The sequence below is a fragment of the Crinia signifera genome, chromosome 6 (genome assembly GCF_055691185.1).
Source record: "Crinia signifera chromosome 6, ASM5569118v1, whole genome shotgun sequence".
Classification (NCBI taxonomy): domain Eukaryota; kingdom Metazoa; phylum Chordata; class Amphibia; order Anura; family Myobatrachidae; genus Crinia; species Crinia signifera.
In genome coordinates, this window is record NC_139222.1 from 86,146,152 (window position 1) to 86,171,558 (window position 25,407).

The 25,407-nt window shown below is 43.3% G+C and overlaps 1 long non-coding RNA gene across 1 annotated transcript; it reads left to right on the forward strand.

Annotated features, from left to right (window-relative positions):
- The first annotated feature begins 4,072 nt into the window (after positions 1–4,072).
- Positions 4,073–19,560, forward strand: LOC146007006 (uncharacterized). Its single transcript, XR_014444191.1, has 3 exons — positions 4,073–4,258; positions 17,482–17,556; positions 19,323–19,560. It is a non-coding gene; the product is annotated as an uncharacterized LOC146007006 (long non-coding RNA).
- Positions 19,561–25,407: the final 5,847 nt, after the last annotated feature.

Genomic DNA, 25,407 nt, shown 5'->3' on the forward strand with positions numbered 1-25,407 from the left:
AATTGCTTCTGTGGCAGAGTTCTAAAATATATATGTGTTCTCCCAGTATATAATATATATTTCATAACAGACTATATATAATTTGAATAACGTTGTGGGGGGGGCACTAATATTCATCTTGCCTCCGGGCAACTGGGACGAACTTATGCCACCTCGGGGGGGGGGGGCATAGGTAAAAACCTCCACTGAGCAGATCAGATTAGGACACATTACAGTGGCCTCCAGTTCATACTTTACCACATTACAGTGGCCTCCGGTTCATACTGTACCACAATGCAGTGGCCTGCAGTTCATCAGTTCATATTGTGCCCCCTCACCTTATTAACATTCATGGCACACACTTCACACTGAAAATGGAATGTCAAACAATTCAGGTTGGACAATGGATCACACCCAACTGCTTATAAGGAACATTTGAGAAACTGTTCTGCCACTATATAGCTGGTCCAGGTCCATTTAAACCTCTGATCCACACAGAAATTGCAGTCCTTTTACCCACTATAGTAAGGCCGATGGTTCCACTCATTTCCCATATGAAACAATGCATTAAAATTAAGGGTACTCATGTCTCACAGTTGATTTCTCATTTCAGTGGCAGAGCATACATCTGAAAAATAAAGGGAAATGCAAAACTGTTCTTAATCAGGGATTATTGAGGTGCTAGAAGACCTATTATCAATGAAAAGGTCCCAGTGCTGTCTTTCAGCTCACACATTGAGAGAGCTAAAGAATGTAATCCAACAAAGTCATAAATTAACCTAAACTGCTCCCGGCAGTATCACTGGAGAAACTAAAGCTGGCTCAATTTTGTTCATAAACATAAATCAATCACCCATAGTGCCACAATTTGTCATGAAACTATTACTAGCCACACTCAACTGCGCTGGTCATACTAGCATGGAAGGATAAAGGGTTAACCGGGCACTTTGCTGAGTCAGACTCTGTAGGTTTGCACATGGGTGAGCTGGCTAGCAGGACACTAGCTTATGAGCACCACTGAAAACCATGGATTACTCAAGGGGAAGTTACGCCACCGATAGCAAAAAAAAAAAATGCCTATCATGGGTGAAAATAAACCCTCCTTACAGCAACAGGGATTTTTGCCATTTGTTAAATATTTATTATCTTATTTATGTAGCACCACACATATTATGCAGCCTGTTAGAGGATATTTACTCATTTACATCAGTTCACGCCTTGGTAGAGCTTACAGTCTATGGAGCCATATACACACTAGAGTTGTTGTTTTTTTTTTTTTGCAGAATGTTATTTCCTATTTTTTATCAATATTGCTCTGGTGTGATGGATGGCACCCCACGATACTTACTGAAGATGACTGATGAGTGTGCATACCATATTAAATTGTAGGTTTTGCAATACACTCAGTCTTGCAGCAATTATTAGCTGCAATTCCACATCTTTAGGTTGATATAGTTTTGTCTTTTCAAAATGAATGTACATTGGGGCTTATTCTGGTTCACTCGCAAAGGCAAATTCCTTCTCAAATGAACAAAACCATGTGCACTGCAGGGGGCAGATGTAATATGTGCAGAGAGAGTTAGATTTGATTGAGTTATTTTGTTTCTGTGCAGGGAAAATTCTGACTGCTTTATTTTTACACTGCAATATAGATCTCACTTTGAGGTAAAATCCCACCAAAATCTAATTCTCTCTGCACAAGTTACATCTGCCCCACCTGTAGTACACATGGTTTTGTCCATTTGAGAAGGAATTTGCCTTTGCGGGTGAACCAGAATAAGGGCCTCAGTCTTGCCGCAATTATGAGCTGCAATTTCACATCTTTAGATTGATAGTTTTGAATAGACTATAGTCTGGGCCTTTAAGGATTGTTTTCACAGTAAATCTTCTTTGCTTTAGTTTAATTATGTATATGTTCACCTTTATTTTTTTTCCTTTTGCTTTTGACTTTTACCTGTAGTTTTAGCTACATACAAAACGCCTGCCGATCAGTGTACGGAATTAGGTGTCAGGTTCTCCTTAGGTGTAAAGTAAGACATTTATATTTATATATTTATATATTTATTCTTCAGGTCCTGAAGAAGCTTTTGCGAAAGCGTACGCTTGACTGCACACCTAGTGTGTTAAACCCCACTTCCCTTCCCCCCATATGATTGTATTTTGATCTGTTTAGGCCGGTGGCGACACAGGGTATCCGTGGCACACGGTTCCCTGTAGTACAGTGACACGGACTCTAGCGCAAGAGATGTGTACACTACTGTCTGATCTGACATGCAAGAGCGAGGTAGTGCACGGCGGCACACCTCAGACACAGCTCTGCGGTCAGCACACAGGCTGTGGAACTAGCGGCTCCAGCCAGCGGTAGCGCTGAAACGGGATCACACCTGTGTTCAGGCACTTATCGCTACTGCATAGTGAGCCCCAGGAATATATACATTGTATCTGATAATTGTTACATCCTGGATAAGCATACACACTGTAAAACTGTCAATACCAGACATAACTTTTCCACTCTTAAATTTCAACCACCACCAAGGTGAGGATATATTATATCCTTTTTAAATCACTCAATGTTGTCCTATGTGTTTTTCGTGTTTTTTTATATCTTCGCAACTATTTTAATAAAACCAATAAAAGTCATGTTTTATTATTAAATTCTCTTTTGGTGCGCCAACCAAAGACACCCTTTCTCTGTCCTCCCCAATATATATTTATATTCATATTTTATTACCTTTTTAATATCACATACCAACCACAGTTAAAGGGCATTACAGAGGTTCCCAGGTTGATGTTTCAGTTAGATCCCTGTCTACTATTTTCATAAATGTCGTACAGTACCATGAAAAGGACCCATGGGACCCATAATTTTAATATTACCACCTCTCTTCATAGAGCAGGTAAGTATATCAAACCACTGAGACACTTGCACATAACAGTAAGGAGATACAGAAAACATGCACTACTAGTGAAACCAGAGTATAAGTTGGATCTGCTAGATTCTTGTAAGAGGCTTTAATGATTTATTGTAAGGGTTGACCTATCAAGATGCAGTGACAATCCTGCCGGGCAGGATGCCGGCTGAGGGAACTGAACACTGGTGCCGGAAATTCAGAATAGATGAGGATAAGGATGATGCAATCCTGACGGCCAGCATCCCTGATGTAAGTATGCCATGTGGGTTAACATCAGGTTGGAGAAGTGGGGGTTCAGTTTAGGCACTAGCGGGGGCGTAGGTTTAGGCTATGCGAGGGGTGAACGTTAGAGTTAGGCTGCGGAGAGTGTTAGGTTTAGGCTGCAGGCCAGGGGGTTAGGTTCAGGCAGTGCATTACGGGGGTTAGGAACTAGCGGGTAGCGTTAGGGTAAGGCTGCAGGGAGAAAGGGTTAGGGTCAGGCTTTGGGGAGATGGCTAGGTCACTTATGAAGCCCCTGTCGGGATACATCGTATCAGGATGCCAGGGTCAGCCTTGTATGTATCCTGATGTATCAAGCAACTAAAATAGTATTGAAATAGATCAAAGTAGGAGTTGCCCATAGCAACAAATTAGTTGTGAAGTAGCATTTACTAAGTACATTCTGTAAAATAATTGTAGAAGCTCACTGGACCACTTCTCACTTTTCACTGCTTGATACATCAACCCCTAGTTTGGAACTGTGGGGCAGAGTTATTAAGCTCGGTGAAGTGATAAAGTGTCTGGTTTTTATCACCGGCCAATCAGCTCCTAACTGTGAAGTTACAGACTTGATTTGATAAATGACAAGTAGGAGCTGATTGGCCTGTGATAAAGACCAGACATTTTATCACTTCACCTAGCTTAATAAATCTGCCCCTGTATGTGGACATCAATTAATTTTATGAACAACATGAGAAGGAAGCAAAGAAAAAAAGAAAGTATGGACACTGAATGAAACAATTTTTCTGCCAGAGGCAATGTCTCTTCTACCGGGCTGGAATTTTCCAGCATGAATTCTCCACCCAGCCTCCAGGGAATAGAAAACAATGCTGCTCAAAAATTAATTCCGCCACTTGTTGATAACCCAATTATGACAACCACACAGATGCTGTGGTGTGTTTAAATAATGACCAATGGGGACATTTTGCTGGAGGGAACAAGGAGGGGCGTCTCACCACACATAAAGCCCCATCACTGCTGTCTCTTCTAAACAGCTTTGTTTATCTTGTGACAGGTTGTGTTTTTCTGAAGTGTCAATTACACGTGATTCAGCTTCACTATGTCTTTTTTAAAGAAAACTGGACTTGATATAAATACAGACGACATAGGTAAGAAATACTTATTTATTTATTTTGTAATAAGAGGAGCACAGAACTCTATGACAAATTCAAAACCACTGAGGACAGTTAAAAAGTATAAAGGAGAAAATGTATATATATATATATATATATCTATATATATATAGATATATATATATATATATATATATATACAGTATATAACTTATCTGTATCAAATATTTGATTGTGGAATTCTTAGAATTTTATTTTATTTTTTTGTGTCAAGCAATTTTCATATTTACATTTTTAGGGTTTTATGAACTAAGCCTTGGAGAGAGATACAGCAGACGGATATAAAGTACTAACCAGCCAACTCCTAACTGCTATGCTACAGGCTGTATTTGAAAAATGATAACCAGAAGCTGGTTGGTTGGTACTTTATATCCATCCACTTTATCTTTCTCCATGGCTTAGTATATAGACTCCTCAGTTATCTGACATGAAAGACATTTGTTAATTATCACATGTGTAGTGGGTTATTTAATAATAATAATTAGCAAATATGTAAAAGTTCATATTAATGTTACCTACCTAGACCAAAAAGGTTTATATACATATGGTAGTTGTTTGGCACTCTGGACAATGCTATTTCAACTGCCTTCCTAATAAATGAGATAAACATCAAATAAAGTGCTGGTGTGCTAGTGCAAATGGTGTATAGTGAAAATAAATATAAACAATATACATAGAGAGAGAGAGAGTATACGTAGGCAGTGGCACTCTAGAGACTGGATGCGGTTGGTGAAAAAAGTTTTATTTAATAAGTCGCCGTCATCTCATACAGTCCGACGTTTCGGGGACCACTGTACCCTATTTTCAAGGAGATGGAACCGGGGTACGACGGTTCCCGAAACGTCAGACTGTATGAGATGACGGCAACTGATTAAATAAAACTTTTTCACCGTACCGCATCCAGTCTCCAGAGTGCCACTGCCTACGTATACTCCTATTAGAAACACAACGGAGGGCACTGGAGCAGCTGACTCACTACAGAGAACTTATATATAATTTAAGAATATTGTGTCATTCTTAGGTTCAGTTATTCGGTGGTAGACAGTTATGTGGTTGTGGACATCCCTAGGTTCAGTGATGTGGTGATACACTTAGACTTGTCCACATATTTTATGATTGGCAGCCAGTAGAACTGGTTTTGCATGTAACATTGAACATAAATAAATAATTTGATTTGATCCTAGATCACCAACCAATGGCATCCCTTGCAAGTGCCCTAGCAGCACCCAGTTTGGGAACCTTTGGACTAAGGCTATAGCTGCAGCTAGTATTTCTCACAATTTAGAAGGAACAATTGTCTGTATACAGAATGATGACATGAATTTTCAGTTCTGGGACACACACATTATGATTGCATCTTATTTTAAATATCATTACTTTTATAAAACAGAATAAATACAAGACGAGAGATTTTTACACACATTTGACATTATCAGAGCCGGCCCTAGCCAATTTGATGCCCTAGGCAAGATTTGGGCTGGTGCCCCGTTGCACCACCTCCTACAAACCAAGCACCAATGAGCCATGGCAGGTGGGCTCATATTTTTGTCCAAAAAAATATGCTAAGCCCCTCGATTAGCAGTGTACTTAGTAATTGGAGTGTGCACCTGCTCTTTCTTTGTGTGGCACTACAAGTTTCAGCATAGTAGCTCCTCTTATTATGTTTAGAACTAAGTTGTGCAGTCCAGCCTCTTCTGATTTAAATGATTCCAATATTCCTGATTAGTACTATTAAGAGTGTCTTATATAGCACAGCAAAATGAGTTTTACAATTGAAAACAACAGTGATTAGACAAAACTGGAAAGCAGGAGGAAGGCCTTGCTTGCAGTCTTACAGTATATCCTACAGGGAAATAATCATTGATGCACATTGATACCTGTTATAAATTGCATAATGGTACACCATAATGGTACACCAGATTCTTGATGGCCTATATGATAGGGTTACCCGTCAATGTTGCCCTGGGGTCAGGAGCAGTGTTCCCTCTTAGCTGTGCGCGCATGCGCGCGCACACAACTCGCCGAGCGTGCGCACAGACATTACAACAGAGCGCACAAAGCAGCAGTAGTCCCTTTTTGCAGTTGTGGACTCAATTAATGTGTGTTTCACACATTAACTACATTGTGTGTTGTGTTTTGAATGTTTAAATGTTTAATATCATTTTGAAGTAAAGTTAACACAAATGCTAAATGTCATTTTCCAGTTATATATAAGTGACGCACAAAAATTTAAATTTCCTTCCAAAGTTGCACAGCCAAAATCTTTTGCCGCACACAGCCTTCGTAAAATTAGAGGGAACATTGGTCAGGAGGATGGGAAAGTGAGAAAGAGAAAACATGTGAGGATATGGTGGAACTATACAGTGGTTATGTCATAGGATAGGAATGTTTATAAAGAATATATGAACCGTTGCAAAATTTGATACGCTTGCCTGAATAGGTGAGATTTCAGGGAGGTCATTCCACAAAGTGGGTGCAGCTCAAAGAAAGTCCTGATTATTGATCAGTTAAGACCAACACAGCTAATAATAAATGCTTTGTCATCCATTTAATGCAATGTTTATCTTTTCTTCAAAACAATCATAGTTACTTACTGAACACTTAAGTGCACATTTATCAAGGGGTCTGTTTGAGAGTCTTTCATTTTGGCCCCAAATCGTATAATCTGAAAATAATTTTGCACTGGTCAAAGCTCTGGCAACAGCTCGTACCAGCGAAGAGTGTATAGTAGCCTTAGCTTCAGAAGTACAGTAACTGTGCTCTCTAATGCAGGGTACATACTTCATCATCATCATCATCATCATCAATGGCTGCCAGGCTGTGTGTGGTATAGCCATTGATAATGTGACGTTCAAGATGATATAGTGAAAGTCTGTTCAAAGTTTTCCCTATACTAGAGATGGGTATACCCTGACAGCAGCCTATAACCAGGCAAAGAAACTCAGTTCCGCAGTGGTAGTACATCCTGCACGCTGCCGAGATGGCGCAGCCACTAGTTGACTCTTCTGAAGAAGCAGGTGGACTTAGAGGTGGGGCCCAGGGCACCATGTAGGGAAGCTTGTTTTACACAAGAGAGCACTGCGTCAGGTCCTTGTGCACTACGGTACTGTAACACACACAGTCGGGCATGCATATAGAATGTATATATACATTCTATATGCAATTAAATGAAATTCCAGGGGGTAATAGACGGTCGCGCTGCATATAGAGTCATATGCATGCATAGCTGTGTCTCAGCAGCACGACCGTCCATTACCCCCAGGAATTTCATTTTTACCACATTTGGGGTACTTTACCCATGTTCCCTGACCAATGGTTTACACAATCTCACTGAAGACCCGATCACCAGTTCTGATCCAATCTATGCATACAAACCTGTTCATCTGGGATACAAAGATATACAGTTAGCCTAATTGTAACTATAAGGTTTCTTGCATTTAATAAACCACTTACATACAGTACAGACAGACTTTGCTATATTTTCTAGTCAAATTGCCCCATATATAATTAAACCAAGCCAGTTTATTCTAAAGACATAAATTAGTTTCATTTTGAAGACCGTTTTGAGAAGATGCAAACCACAAAAAAGAATTTGCACACAGCTGTAAGCATTACAGAATAATGAAATATACTTTCAGTAAGCTTTGTGGTCCAGGTTATCTGTAAACCTACTTCATTTTTAGCACTCTGTTCAAATGTTAAAAGCACACACATGGCTACAAATAGTGAAGACAGTTTATTGATGAAGTAATGATTACCGAACTGGAGAAGACATAAATGGAAAGTAATCGGTCACTTGTGTCAGTGCATATGAGCACATCTAGAACTTTACTAAACTAATAGAGCAACATCTATCCATGTTCAAAGCTTGCCTATGATTGGTCTTGTAGTCCACATGCTCAGCAATATACTGTAGCTGGCAGTGTGAACCTGACATCATAAACGGTAAGGTTTTGTATTCACATGGACTATCTTTGAATGATGGCATTATAACAGAATTAGAATGCTACTAGTGATATTCTTTCAATCCATACTAAATCTTTTTGGAAAAATCAGTCTTAAAATATATTTTTATGCAGATAAATGCAAATAATCTAGTCTACTACACTGCTCACATATGGTAATTGCAATCATAAGTTAAGAGGGAAGTCCAGGTACAGAGGGGGGCGGAGAAGGGCCTGGGGCGGCTGGCTGCCCCATTACCATATGGGAACGCCAAGCATTTCATGGGCGTTCCCATGAGAACGATGGGCATTCTCATGGTAATGAAGCATGATGGACAAGCGAGGGGGTGGGCAGCTGACATCACCAGATGTCAACTGCCCGCCTACTTCCCCCCGAGCAGACACGCCTTACATATGCGTGAGCCTTCGCCATCATTCAGTGGTCTGAGACCATTGAATGATGGGGGCGGATCCCAGGCTGTGAATGGATGTTACTGTGTAACAGCCATTTGCATGCCCTGCATGCAAATTTGCCTTGCGAATGGGTGGCGCTCAGCCAACATTTGCAAGGTGGAGTTTGGTGGACTCGTAAGACTGAATAACCCCCACTGTCCCTTCTGAAATGGCTCATATTGGTAGGTATGGATTGTGTAAATGTATACCACTGGAGTATATTAGAATTAAACTAATAGTGTAATCATTTCTGGGTACTGTTTATAGCACCACCTAATTTAACTGTGACTACTTAAACAACCTTAAAATACACATAGAAAAATAAAAACTACTGTATCACCTATCTTGTCACATGCAAGAATAGCAGCAGCCTCTTTCCCACTTCCACATTGGGACAGGAATCAGGAGAGCTAGTGATGTCACTGTCAGGGCCAGATTAACAATGGAGAGGATGGAGCTGCAGCTTCAGTCCTTTGAATAAAAATAGGGCCATCATCATGACAGTATGATGATCACAAGACAGACCCAAGCTGTCCACATGGTTGGCCATAGATCATAAGTATTAAAATTGCATTCCTATTTTACACGTTTATGCATTTATTGTACTTTTATATATTTAGGGTACATTGGGGCTCATAGTGTATGGGTTCTAAATGGCCTTGGCCTCACCTCCTCCACTTCTCATAATAGACAATAGGCCCTTTATCATTTTCAGCTCCAGGCCCATTAGGAACTGAATCTGGCCCTTGTCACTGTGCCAAGGGCAGAACTACCATAGTTGCAGGGGTGCAGCTGCTCTGATGCCCACCACTAAAGGGGGCCTCTCTTTACTGTCTAAGTCAGTGATGGCTAACCTTGACACTCCAGCTGTTGTTGAACTACAGATCCCAGCATGCCCTGCTACAGTTTTACTATTTGGCCATGCTAAAACTGATGCAGGGCATGCTGGGATGTGTAGTTCAACAATAGCTGGAGTGTCAAGGTTAGTCATCTCTGTTCCAAGTAATATGTTTTACATGCATTTATCACCATCAGTTGCTAAATAGGGGGCCCTTACAAACTTTTGCTATGGGGCCTATGAATATCTAGTAATGCCCCTGCACTGTGCTCTGGCTAGGGAGCCCTCTGACATAGAGGGGCCCAGGGTATAGTATCCCCGGCATGCCCCTTCCCCCTAAATCTGGTTATGGTGGACAGTGGATGCAATATAATATTTCCAAACATTGGGCCTTATTCTAGTTCACTCTTTCTGACAAAATCCTTCTTAGATGGACAAAACCATGTGCACTGCAGGTGGGCAGATGTAACATGTGCAGAGAGAATTAGATTTGGGTGAGTTATTTTGTTTCTGTGCAGGGTAAATACTGGCTGCTTTATTTTTACACTGCAATATAGATCTCACTTTGAAGTAAAACCCCACCCAAATCTAATTCTCTCTGCACAAGTTACATCTGCCCCACATGCAGTGCACATGGTTTTGTCCATCTAAGAAGGATTTTGTCAGAAAGAGTGAACTAGAATAAGGCCCATTGTTATTGAGAGTCTCTGGGAACCTGCAGGCTGAACTACTGTACATAAATGATCATCCTAAGGGCCTGATTCAGAGATGGACACTAATGTATTCACAGCTGCAATCCCATACGCAGCCATCTGGAGATGGACTGAGATGCCAACCAATGGCCTCGCAGACCTAATCATCCGCGGGCGCCATGTTTTTTTGTGTAGATATAAACTGAAATACACATCTAAAATGGTCATAACATGCCTCCATTGTTTCTGCCACTCTCCGTACCCACAATCAAAGGGTCCCCTCAAACAATTACATTTCAAAGTAATTATCACTGTGCGCAGTATCGCTAAGATACCTTGGCACATACCCAATGTAGTCATAGAGGCCCAAAATCACAAATTTGCGTAAATATCGGCATTGGTACATCTCTGAATCAAGTCCTGAGGTACCTGGGAAACTAGAGACATTTTTGTAGAAATCAGCAAAAAAAAATTTAGTTACAAAACTGCCATGATGACCTTTCCAGATGCGTGAGTTACGACTTAACTTATACTGACAGTCACATCAGCTTAGGGTGTGCCCCGAGGATTCAGGATTTTCAATTATCTGTAATGCAGGTGAAACCGCACCTATGCTAGGATGAGGGATGCCTACGGCTCTCTGTCCTTCCATGCTCGTCAGTAAGTACAAATTGACAGTCTCTGTTACCACACCCAACTATAATGTCTGTAAACATGACCATAATTCCACCTGTCTGTCTGCGTTCCACTGACAATGACTGGTCACAGACAAAGAACTTCAGATGACTAGAACTTTCCATTTCATTGGATTGTTTATGATTGCTGCACTGTCCCTTGGTCACTGTCCTAAGCTTTCAGGTATTTCAGGTATTTTGTGCTCCCTCTGGCACTTTCACCAGCACTACAGCTGACATTTCATGAAGCAGAGAAAAATACATTGTTTCCCCCAGCACACTGAATGGTATCAGTAACTAGATTTAAACACTATATGGAAATAGAAGTCAGAGATCTTGGTTATATATATATTTGGGCAAATGTAAGAATAAGCCACCCAAGCCGTCGTCAAGGCTTTGTATTGGGGGTACCTATTGCTATATCTAGGTGCGGGGTGCAGCAGCCCAAAAAACAGCACAAACCAGAAAGCCCAGGGCAGCACATCAGTGAAAAGACTAAAGTGATTATAAATATTACTGTTAAGAAAGCTATATACAGATTAGGGATGTGCACCGGCCACTTTTCGGGTTTTGGGTTCTGATTACCTTGAGGTTTTGGTTCTAATGGGTTTTGGCAAAACAAGTCCTAAGTGTTTTGTGTTTGGATTTTTTGGGTTTTGGGTTCTGATTTTTTTGTTAAAAAAGCATAAAAACTGTTATATTAACCTCAATAACATTCATTTCCACTCATTTCCAGTCTATTCTGAACACCTCACAATATTGTTTTTAGGGCAAAAGGTTGCACCGAGGTAGCTGGATAACTATGCTAAGCCACACAAGTGTGCCGCACAAACACGTGGCTCATGTAAGAGTGGCACAAGACAGGTAGATACGGCAGTACTGGGCACAAGACAGGTAGATACGGCAGTACTGAACACAAGACAGGTAGATACGGCAGTACTAGGCACCAGACGGTAGATACAGCAGTACTAGGCAGTGGGCACAAAACATGTAGATATGGCAGTACTAGGCAGTGGGTACACAAGACAGGTAGATACGGCAGCACTAGGCACAAGACAGGTAGATATATATATATGTCGGCAATACTAGTATATGTGCAGTACACCAGCAGAATTTATAATAATTAATTATAAGGTACTGGTTGGGCAGTGCACCAGTCCAGCAGAATTATTTATTACAGTTCCAGTCAGCACTGCAGGACAGGTATTATTTTTCAATTAAATAATATAGCAGCCTAGTAGTAGGTAGAGAAACTACTAGGTAGGCAGTAGCACTGGCAGTGGGCACCACACAGGTAATTAATTATTACAGCAGGAACAGACTACTATGCACCAGCAGAATTTATAATAATAATTAATTATATTTTATTAGGTACTGGTTGGCCAGTGCACCAGTCCAGCAGAATTATTTATAATTAATTATTATTACAGTTCCAGGCAGCACTGCAGGACAGGTATTATTTTTTAATTAAATAATATAGCAGCCTAGTAGCAGTGTTCCCTCTAAGCTGTGCGTGCGCACACAACTCGCCGAGCATGCGCACAGACATTACAACAGAGTGCACAAAGCAGTAGTGGTCCCCTTTTTGCAGTTGTGGACTAAATGAATGTATTTTTCACCCAATAACTACATCATGTGCGGTGTTTTGAATGTTTAAATGTTTTGAATGTTTAATATCATTTTGAAGAAAAGTTAACACATGCTGAACGTCGTTTTCCAGTTATATATAGAAGTAATGCACAAAAATAAACATTTCCTTCCAAAGTTGCACAGCCAAAATCTTTTGCCGCACACAGCCTTCGTAAAATTAGAGGGAACATTGCCTAGTAGGTAGATAAACTACTTGGTAGGCAGTAGCACTGGCAGTGGGCAGCACACAGGTAGTTACAGCAGTAGCAGACTACTATATGCACCAGCAGAAATTATAATAATTTATTTATTTATTAGGTACTGGATGGGCAGTGCACCAGTCCAGCAGAATTATTTATTACAGTTCCAGGCAGCACTGCAGGACAGGTATTATTTTTAATAAAATAATATAGCAGCTTAGTAGGTACTATAGGTAGTACTACTAGGTAGGTACTTAGGCAGTAGCACTGGCAGTGGCACCAGTGGACTGAGTAGGTACTGACAGCCTCTATTCAGTGCAGGCAATAGCAGGCAGCACCAGTGGACTATATATATATATACATATAATTATTATATTAGGTACAGCACAGCACCAGAGGTAGGCCCCAGCACAGAGGAGACAGTAGTACTACAAGTACACAGTTAGAGCCGACTGTCCTCCTTGCTAGGGTGATCCCACCCTAAGCAGAGAGGAGCGCAGTACTGAGGGAGACAGACAGCAGACAGCCCCAGCGAAAAAAATATTGCGGTTTCAAGGTCAAGCTCAAGTTTAAGCCCCAGCAGCAGCACCAGCACACCCTCTCCCAACCCGCTCCTAGACTGGAGTGAAGATGGCGGGCGCGGGAGCCGCTATTTACAGCCTCGCGAAATCCGGCGCCAGGCGATGACGTTTTGTCCGCGCGGCCGGACCCAAGTCAGGCGGGAATCTCCGAGCGCTGCTTGGACCTGTGCTCTGATTAATGACGTCCGTGGGGGCTCGGATCTCCGGAATCCGAGTCCGCACATCCCTAATACAGATATTGATACAAAAATAATGAATGTATTATAATTAAAATATTAAAGGAATAGTGTTAGTGAAAAAATTGGTGTTACATATAATGTAATAATGTTCCATCTCAGAGCCATCCAGCCAGGCTAATCCAAGGGCACCACACCCCACTACCATGTTACCCCACCCATCCTGGGTCTATGATTAACTTGCAAAGAGTCACATGAGCTACCTATCTGAAGAAATATTACTAGCCCATAATGCTCCATATGGCATATCAGGACAAGCAGCAACTACTAATGCAATCCTCCTTCTGCCTCACACAGAGGCGTAGCTACCGTAAGGCAGCCACCGCGGCTGCTTGGGGGAGCAAGCGCCAGCGGGGCGCCCCCGGTGCCCGGCCACTCTGGTCAGACCCCCCTTACCCCTCCGCATGCCGCCGCCACCGCATTCAGTCCGGCACCGCAGATAGCCTCCGGGCTCCGTCTCCTGCAGTAATGAAAAATGTCACAACAAAATGGCTGCCCCCTAATAGCAGACAAATTTTACGGATGCTAGAGGAGGCCGCCGCCTCCTAACATCCCTAAAAAAAACTGTCTGCTGTACGGGGGCAGCCATTTTGTCGTGTCATTTTTCATTACTGCAGGAGACGGAGCCCGGAGGCTATCTGCGGTGCCGGACTGAATGCGGGGCCGGCGGCATGCGGAGGGGTAAGGTAATTTTTTGGCGGGGGGGGCGCCACAATATTAGTAACGCCTCTGGCCTCACATAACAGATATATATATATATATATATATATATATATATATATATATAGATGAAAGAATATATATATATATATATATATATATATATATAGATGAAAGAAAGGACTGGCACTCATGGGTCTTGTGAGAAAACGTGTATTCAGCAAATAGCAACCAACATTTCGGGGCAGATGCCCCTTTGTCAAGGTGTAGGTGATAACATCAGAATAAACAAAGTGCATACCTTAAATAGGGAGGGTGAAGTCGGATGTCAGCACGATGCAGAACGCCCCGTTTGGATGTCGGACTGTGCCGGGTTGCGTGAGCACGGAAGTGACGTCGTTGTCAACTTCCGGTGAGTGGAACGCTAGTAGCCGAGTATGTGGAACGCATGCTGGCTGGTTGCCCGGGTGATCCGTTCTATGATCACTTCATTGGTACCTTAGGTTATGCGTGCAGGCTAGAGGATTTGCTGGGGGACACTGCGTCGTGCTGACCAGCCGACCTATCAAGGAGAAAAACAAATAGTGAAGGCAATATGTTAATGCAGCATAAATGTAATACAAATATCACATAAAAGTCGTGAGCATATGACGTGCTGCGTGTAAGAGGTTGACACAGTGTCGACCTTGTTAATACATGTGGGTAATGCGGCAAGGAACTGTTGGGATGGGGGTGCATATGTGTGTCAGTGGGAGTGTTAAGCCCCTATTATATGGGCTGGGATATATATAGAACTGTAGAAGGCTTCGAGGAGCACTACAATCTATAGAAAGGCATAGGATGGCTTAATGGATCAATGTACAGTATGAAAGGTCCAACTGTAGTTATGAATGTATAGTAACAAAATTAGGAAAGATAAAGGGATAGCGAGAATATTAGACGGAGAAGAAGAAAAAGCACACATGGGACATATTTTAATGTCCCTAATGGAGTGTGACATGCTATGTGTCGCTTAGTGAATCTCCTATTAAGGAATCACTGTTGGCAACTGGTCAGTAAATATTGGAAAGAGAAAGGGATAGCAAGAGCAAAAGACGGAGATGAAAAAAAGCACACATGGGGCATATACTGATGTCCCTGGTTTAGAGTATTGTAATCTACACCGTACTATGTAGTGTATAGTGTGGTGGCACTTAAAAACAGGAAGAAGAAAGGGATAGCGAGGATAATAGCCGGAGAAGAAAAAAAAAAAAAGAAAAAAAATATATATAGAAGTGATATCAGCGCACATAGGGCCAAATGTAATAGGGTGAGAGTTTCAGAAAGTGAGAGTTTTTGGGAGAGTTTTCCTTTTTTTTTTTTTAACCGGCAATCAGTTACATGGCAAAGTCGCCACGGTTTTGCAGTGTAAATGATTGCCGCTTTAAAAAAATGGGAAAACTCTCCCAAAATCTCTCACTTTCTGAAACTCTCACCCTATTACATTTGGCCTAATGTGCGCAGAGACCATTTCTTCCCATGTACAGTATGAATGTGCATAAATGAAGTCCCTGACTATATCCGCGCTGCTATCTAAAAGATATGCAGGGCAATGTATTAATGGTCAGCAACGCCGACTGGTCTGACACCTGCAGCTATTGATTTTTGCAGCTGCCGGTATTATTGACTGTGACCTCCAAATGAGGGAAGTTTTCAATACCCTGCTTTGTCAGAAAGTTTTTTAATACATCTTGTCGCTATTGCTTCCTGCTTTGCCTCGGCAGTGAGGTGAAGCAGGAAGTGCTATAGTAGCCTGATACATGCCGCTGTAACACATCTCCCCCACCGTCTTTTCTCACAATGCAATCATTCTTTCTTTTCTCTTTTTTAAATGGCACTAGTGCGCTATTGGTTCGCTCATCCTTCCCCCCCCCCCCCTCATCTCCTATCTGTAGTCCTCATAGTGTCTGTGCGTGTATACGTATGTATGTTTGTGTGTATGTATATTGAGTAATATAGATGGATACATATATGTATCGATGGATACATATATGTATCGATAGATACAATAAATATCTCTGTCATCATATAGGTAGTATGGCAAGTAAGTCCAGCTGCCCTGAGTGGGCCACATTCAGCAATATCATGCTACCTCCCAGCCAAAAAGGTTGTGGTGCCCATGCCCCTATTGAAAACAAATCTCAGCTGACTACGAGTCTGCCATGGTACATACACAGTGCCTTTAACCATAAAAGCCCAGACTACTTATGAGGCAAGTAGGCTTCATCCCAGTCGTTCGAATCATAAATCAGGACAATGAATACACATATTAAATACTTATAAAGTAGTATATATGGAAATGAATGAATGGTCTTCACTAATGTTCTTTGTTGGCAATGCAGTCGCAAGTATACCGATTATATTTACTATATTTTCCTTAATATTAGTGATTACTAAACTAAAGGCCCATACACACCAGAATATTTTTTTGGTACTTATGTATTATCTGGGCTCCCATGTTAAATGCACCTCATTTTTTTCATACTGTACCCCTACTATCCAACTACGCATGGAGTGATTTTATATAGTGTGGCGAGCGCAGCGAGCTACCGTGCCCGAAGCGTGGCGAGCGCAGCAAGCCCCGCCGGGGGATGCGGTCTCATAAGAAAAACGGGAGCCCAGATATTACATAAGTACCATTTTTTTTTACAATCTGGCTGGTTGGAATGAAAATCTGGAAATTTTTTAGAGCAAATGACATTTGACCATTTGCTCCTAAACATGGAAAACAGACAAAAACAGTCATTCAGACAAATTACAGTAGTTACAGTAAATCCATTTATGCAGATGACTGCTGTCTGTCCATTTTTGGGAGCAGGTGGATGAAATTTCCAGATTTTCATCCAAACCAGCCAGATTGGAAAGATCTTCTAGTCTTCTAGTGTGTATATAAAAAGTCTTCTAGTGTGTATGGGCCTTAAATAGATATTTTATAATGGTACATTCGCTCTGGTTACATTTTGCTTTCACATTTGTATTTGCTTAGTTATCATACCTTTTTCATCAAAATACTTATATATCTCTTATCGAATAAGTTCCACAAAACGTGAGTTATACATCTCACACATAATTCAGATGATGAGGATGATGATAATGGTGGTGGAATGCTGCAGTATATTTGCCTAAAACAATTTTAATCTTGTTTTTTTTGTACTTAAGCAAAATGTGCAATGAGTTATCTCACACCAAAGAAACAATTCATTTGTATAATACTGCCCTTTTGTAATGTACATTTCCACTGTCATCACTGCAGTAAAACAAGGAAAAGAGACTGTACAGGACACTGCCAACCAGTGCGCGGACGAAGGACAAAAAATCGCTAAAGAAGGTAAGAAAAACACATCTGTCGGCCAATGAAATAGCCTTCATTAAGATAATAAAAAGTATGTCGTTTTTGGATCCGAATAAGAGTGGCCGGTACTATGTGGAATATTTTCCCCATAATAACATACACCTGTAATGAAGTCCGAGTTATCAAGTTGGGCACAGAACAGCTCTATTAAGTCGGATATACTTGTAAACAGAGTTGTTTCTTGGGTGGGTTGTATTTGGCAGTGTTGTAAATCAATAAGTACAAAACTGCAGCATATTTGCAAAAAAAATTATATATTTTTTAATGAATTCTAACCTTAAATCCAAAATATACTTTGATCTTTGAGAATAAGTCATGTATCAGATTCTTCCTATTATTTATTTAGCACCTTCTATAAGAATAGATCTAATCTAAGTGGTTGCCCATAGCGACATCCCATCTCCAATAGAACTTCCATCTTAGGAAATAAAGCCCTTAGTGGTCATTATGCCATACTGTCTGCCCGTATCATATTACTGCTCAAGATATCACCTGTTTCCATTATGCCCACAGTACCCTCCATTCACATTAGTACACCCAGATAACCTTATGCAACACAGCACCCCCATCTCACACTGGGCCAGATGTACTAAGCTTTGAAATATGATAAAGTGGAGAGTGATAAATGACCATCCAATCAGCTCTTAGCTGTCCTTTTTCAAACCCAGCCTGGAGCTAATTGGTTGGCAATTTATGACTTTCCACTTAAACACTTTTCAAGGCTTAGTACATCTCACCCATTATGCTAAACTTTACCCCCATTTTACACAGGCAGGCTTCAGCTTCCCATGTTCCTTAACCTTTGCCACATTATTCTTCCCCTTGTGCTATTTGCACCAAATCTGTTGTAAATTTCTGTGTTCACAATAGGGCATCAGATGTTTTGCTGCACCATACAGCACTGATGCTGATGTGAGCTGGATACAAAGGAGACAGGCCACCAATGACTCTGGGTCCTATGATAACAGCACCCCCTGAACCCACTATAGTTTTGGCTGTGTTCTACACAATACTGAGCTCCACACTATGCAATAACTAACAGTACACTGCCATATACTACTCCACAGAAAATGGACACCTACCCAAATCCCATGGTGTTATCATAAAACCAGGGTCAACAAGAGATTGGCCAAGTCCCTGTACCATAAAGCAGTGTGGGGACACCTTACTGCCAGGCCCGTAAAGCACATCATATGAGATTTACACCTTTGATCCAAGAACACTCTCTGATGCCATCTAACCCATTGTCACCTAAGATACAGTATAAAGTATTACTGACTAGACTGTACCTTTTTACTAAATATTAATCTCTGCATCATATTCCTATATGGAGAGTGGCTATAACTATTCTATGGGACACCCCCTCACCAATCACCAGCTGCTGATATGAAGGGGAAGTAGCCAACAGCTTCTTATAGGAACTTACTGTTCCTTCAGCGATACACGTATAGTACTTGCCCTCTCTCCTGGAACCTCCAGAAGACTCTCCAATTGGTCCTTTCCAGGGAACTCCTGGCAAGTACAGTGCTGGAGTGTGGAACTAGCAAATTTCATGCTTCCAATTCTGAATTAGAACAACACCACCCCCTACCTATACCAATGAAGTGCTGTAGTGAAGCAATGCAAAGGTAGGGTGCCCTCAGTGCGAATGCAGGCCATGCCAATAAACCCTATGCAGTGTCTGTCATTACGAGTCATATTACAATGAATTTACCAATACTGTCTATTCTCTCCCACTCCAGCTATAGATAAAGGATGCCATGTGGCTAAAGAAGCTGGAGAGAAGGCAATCGGACAAGCTAAAAGTGGTTTGAAGAAAAAGTGAAGAATTGGCTGAGAGAGTGCCAGAAATGAATTTGTCAATAATATTTCCCCTTAACTAAATATATATTTTGCCAACCTCCCCAATCTCATTATACTTCAATGACTTAAACTGTATTAAAGTGTTGTGCAATTAAAGTGATGATTTGATCTTTTTAAGTGAAATGGGATGATTTACTAATACATACAGCTGGAAGTAAAGCTGGGTACACACTAGGCAACACTGCAAATCATACGATGTCGCTCATGAATCCCCTTAAATTCGTGGACAAACGATATAGTGCATACACACTAAATGATTTCACAAAAGATATTGTCGGTGGTCACAGGAGTGTAGGCTTTGTTAATGATATCCTTAGATCCTTAGATTGCATCTACAGACAACAGAGGAAATCACTAATGACCAGAGGGAGCGCGAGCCAATAGGGATATGGGGTCAGATGCACTAAGCTTCAAAAGTGATAAAAGGAAGAGTGATAAACAGCCAGCCAATCAGCTTCTACCTGCCATGTCACAGGCTGTGTTTGAAAAATGTGAGGCAGGAGCTGCGTCACAGAGAAGGGAACAGGCCTGCAGGGAGAGACGAGCAGAACAGGGGCGGAAGGAAGTGGCAAGTACTGTAAATAGCAGGAAGAAACAGGCAGTGCAGAGGTGCAGCATCAGCAGGAGCAATGGCATGTGTGCAACGTACTGCACTGGCCGTGAGAAGAGTGAAGAGGAGAGCAAAGGAGAGATCCGGCACCTATGCAGCAGCAGGGACAGACCTGATGAGCGGCGAGCATCCAGAGCCACCCGCCCACGGCAGCTCTGGTCCCGGCACACAGCGAGCGTCTCTTCCCAGCGGCGCACCATCCATGCTCGTATCTGGGTAGCGTAAAGCCCCAGCGACGCAGTGTCTGGGAACTGAAGCGCTAACAGCAGACACTGTGGACGGACAGCAGCGGCCAAGGCACTTCACGCTGCCCAGGTACGGGGTACCCCCCTGCCTGTATCTGTCCAAGCCACAGGGGGGGGACTTAACTGGGGTGGGGGGGGGTTCCGAAATTTTCCCGGCGGGGGGTGCATAATTTGTTGTTAAGCCACTGGCTGTAGGAGTGCGGAGGACAAGGTAGCAGCAGCAGGGGATGATGGGGGAGGTCCGCAGAGACAGATGTGGCACTGACTGGGACAGCTATGATGACAGGGACATTGCAGTTACATAGGCTTCTACATTCCTGCTGACTGTCATACATTCCTTATGCTAGCAGCTTATACAGGAGGCTTCCCTAGTGCTGTAGCCAGCAGGAACTCTCAGGGTCTTAATGATGGGACTTGTAGTTGCACAGGTGCAGCGGTGTTACTGGTTACACATAGGGCCTTATTCTGATCGGATCGGTAAAACGTGCGTACGGTCCGTCACATCGTGCGTTTCCCGTACGCTCACGGTGAGCGTAAGTCCGCCCACAGAACAGCCGCACACGGACGGTCACAGACACCGACAATGGGGAGTGGCGTTCACTTGAGCGTACGCCACCGTGCATGGACGGATCTCCCTCTTAGCCACCGATACCTGGCGTACATCAGAGCGTACGCCACCGTGCATGGACGGATCTCGTCCATTTTCACACAGACACCTTCCGTATATCTGAGCGTACGCCACAGTGCAAGTAGAAATTGAGTAAAAAAACATCCTTGTTGCTCTTAGATGTGGTTTATGTGTCTTTTTCCTAATAAAAAACTGGTATGTTTGTGTTACAGTGAAAAAGTTGACACATGTCGACTTCTGTGAATTGAGTGTCCTGCTTTTTAAAGTATACAAAAACACTTTCTGTGGTTATTGCAGCATTGCTTATTGCTTTCAGGTGTATGTAATTTACTTGTATTCGGCGTTAATTAGCAGACCCAGGCGTCCACTCTCATGCGGTAGTTCTAAGAGTGGTCAGGAGCACTCTTTGGCGTCCGCCTGTTTTTTGTCCAAAATGCACGGTGCGTTCGCCGATCGAGGCGGTTGTGGCACCATGCATTTTGTGTGCACACCCCCCATGTACGCCCATGTTTACGCCCAGTTCCGGGCGCTCCCATAAAAATGCCCACATGCTGCCCACAATGACCGTACTCTTGCGGACAGGTTTTTTCGCACGGAGAGACCCGTCCGTGAGCGGTGTGAGGTCCACATGCAACTAGGTCGACAGGGTTCTAGGTCGACGTGGTAGAAGGTTGACAGGTGTCTAGGTCGACATGGGTTTAGGTTGGCATGGGACAAGGTTGACATGGTGTAAGGTCATGGGTTTTTTCATTGTTTTTTGAGCCGACATGTGCCGTCAGGCGGTATTTCATGCCCTACCATCCACTAGGGCGTGGTGGGAGAATAAAATAGTGCCCGAAGCATAGCGAGCGATGTGAGTGGCTGACTTCCAACTGTGTCCATGTCGATTGTGTCGGCATTCGGGTAAAAAAACAATGAGAACCCATGTCGACCTCGCAACCTATCCCATGTCGACCTAAACCCATGTCGACCTTGTCCCATGTCAACCTTCAACCATGTCTACCTAGGACCCTGTTGACCTAGTTGCATGTCGACCTAGTGACTGTCGACCTAAGTGTGGTCAATAAAACGATCCACACCCCCTATAATGTGTGGTTGGCACAGGGCCGGCGCCACCACTAGGCAGCTCTAGGCATTTGCCTAGGGTGCCGGCACCTGGAGGGCGGCAGTTCGCCTCTCACCCCCAGCATGGAGGGTTAGCGAACTGTGTAAAAAACTTGCGGCGCCGGTGTCCCTGCAGTGCTGGAGTGGGCAGGGGTGTCCGTGCCGCGGGGGAACCTGCGGCGCTGTCATTGTGTATAAAGCTGGCGGCGGCCGGCGGGGTCCCTGCAGTGAATAGAAAATAACTAGCGCTATGCGTGTGGCGGCGCCGCCAGCTTTATACACAATGACAGCGCCGCAGGTTCCCCCGCGGCACGGACACCCCTGCCCGCTCCAGCACTGCAGGGACGCCGGCGCCGCAAGTTTTTTACACATAATAATATACCTCACGATGTGCACACAATCGATTGCACGACCCTCAAAATTGTGTGTTTGGGCATTAGATTGTTCCACTGTATGGCCATTTTTAGTAGTTAACCCCTTGAGTGGTGGGTTTTGCTGGGGCAGGGCAATCCTACCAGGGCAGGTTTGTCTTGCCCCAGCAAAACCCACCACAGAGCATAGGATCCCTCCCACCCACTTGCCCCGGCACCCCCCTCACCTCCGCTCTGGCGTTTGTATGCTGGAGCTCTTTTGCCGCTACCCCAGCTGTCAATCACTATATGACCGCAGGCGGCGGGCTCGGGGATGTTCGGGCGGCTCAGGAGGACTCGGGCTCCTGATTTCCTGAGCGCTCCCGAGTCCCCCCGAGCCTCCCCGATCATCCCCGATCCTGCCGCCTGCTTCCTGCAAATAATGGCGGCGGTGGCGGCAGCAAGAGAGCTCCGGCGTATGATCGCTGGAGCAGAGTGGTAAGGGGCAGCAACGGGAGACTCGGTGGGGGGTGCCTGGACATGTGATGCGCCAGTGGTGCACACCTGGACACCACTGGCGCACACCTTGATATTAGCGGTATGCCCGGAAAGTTTCCGGGACAGCCCGTTGCGGCAACCACTCAAGTGGTTCATTCTTTAAACTAGTGGAAGGAGAGACAGGGACACCGGCCATTTATCTTTCCCCCAGTTAAATAGAATACAGTTAAACCCATGCATAGGTGCCACGTGTTCACAGGTACCACAGGAGTCACTGCCTTAATACATGACAGATATCATATCTGTGTGAAGTTTTATATACTTCCCAGGAGGGGAAGGGGCATGTGCAGTCTCTGGGCCAGATGCACTAAGCTTCAAAAGTGTTAAACTGGAGAGGGATAAACAACCAACCAATCAGCTCCTGCCTGACATTTTTCTGTGGCATGGCAGGTTGAAGCTGATTGGCTGGCTGTTTTATCACTTTTGAAGCTTAGTGCATCTAGCCCTCTGTCAGGTACCCCTTCTCTCTAGCTGGCAGCGTTGTGTGTGTACGGTCTATCAGAGTCTAGCACTTCATGATATACCTACTGCATATGCACAAAACGCCAGGAAAATGGTCACAACTCCAGTGCCAGTGCTGATTTTGCAGTGCTGCCAATGTGGTACTCCAGAGAGGTGAGTATAGAAAAAGCGGGTACAACATGTGTGGTGTCAGCTTCCCTGGACCCAAGGGACCCTTGTGTACTGCAAACATTGCACCCATTACACTGGGGTACAGTGAATCGGTTACCAGGCATTTTGGTTACTTCTGTGCTCCTGATCATGAAGATGCCATGCTTATTTTTCAGTTGGTTCAGTTTTTCAGATATGCATATATCTTTAATATTTATGAAAAATTAAACAATGTTAAAAATAGTACAAGATTTTTTGATTTAATTTGATTTGTAAAATGTTATAAAAAGATACTTATGCATGTTATTAACCTGTATTAGAAAGATATGAGAAACCGGGTTTTTTTTTGTAGGATTTTCTTTTGTATTCTTGTTGCGGGCAGTCTCTCTGCAGACTCCAAAATTAATCGACCATCATGTGATGATCCCACCTTCCTTGATTTCTTTCTTCCATTATATGAATATCCTGATGTTCACCCCATTCTTCACTTACATTACTCCTAGATTCGCCCAACTTCCCTGATACTGGGCGAGATTCTCTATCACAGAAATGCGGTAAAAACCCCGTTATCGGGTTTTTACCGCATTTCTGTATTCTCTAACCTCCCTCCGCAGTGTCACCGCTGCGGAGGGAATCGCCAGCAAAAGCTGGCGGTTCCCTGCAGAAGCCTATGGGCTTCTTACCGCAGCGGTGTGTGAGGGATCCGTCACGGATCCCTCCCAGCATGCCCTGCTGCTGGCGCGTCAGTCTGCGCATGCGCAGACGGACTCCCGGGTCATAGACCCGGAAGTCCAGCAACGGCGCCGCATCGCAAGGGACAGCTCTTATCGCAAGAGCTGTCCCTTGCGTTAATGACCGCATATTTTAGAGAATATGCGGTTATTAGAAATGCGATGCCGGGTGAAGAGTGCTGCGGATTTTAGAGAATCCCGCCCAAAGTTATGCTGGGTACACACCAGAATTCCTCCAATGACGACGCACCTAACAACCAATTGTAGGTAAAAAGAGCAGAATTGGGCATGTTTTCAATGCGATTCTGGTCCGATGCATGTACCCGTCGGTCATTTGGTCGCTTTGGAGATTTTACCTGCTGAACTAAACTTTTGTCATCTACATTGGATTGGGTACAGATCACGTGCAGATTTTGTGCAGATCGTGTACTCCAATCCAATCGTTCGACCATCGTACGATTTCAGGAAATCATTTCTGATCGGCTCACGCTCATGGTCGTTATATTAATGTTTCACCATTGGATGGTACATAGGGGCACTTACAGTACAAACCATTGATATGTGGCTTACAAATATCTAATTACGCCCCTGGTCTCTTCTGTGCAATTACAAGTACACATGAAAAAAAGAGCTTGCTTATCCTGTGCCACAAACAGAATAGACTGCACAGCTGCCTCTAGATTCCCATTGACCGGTCTCAGTATAAGGATAATGTTTCTGTTATCCACTTCAACAGAATGCCCAGGGACAGTGGCTTCTGCAAACAATGAAACACAAGGGTGTTTCCCACCTCAGATCAGGTGTGCCGGTGAGCGAGACCGATATAAACAAAAACTGCATTCATATGTGATGCGTAGTTCATGAAACTATATCTGTACAAACACTAGGCAGCAACCCACCAGCCTTAGTCAAAAAAAAGTTGATGCAATTGGCATTCATAATATAATATCACAGTGGATATTTTAATTCTATAATAGATGCCATGCACGCAAGCCCAAAGTAACTAGGATTTGTGGCAGTAGTTCGGTGTTGACTGCTCCATCATTTTATTCTGCCTTTCATTCACAAACAAGGACTCAGATCAATGGGACTCACAAATTCACAGTTCACAAAGGACCTAGCGAGT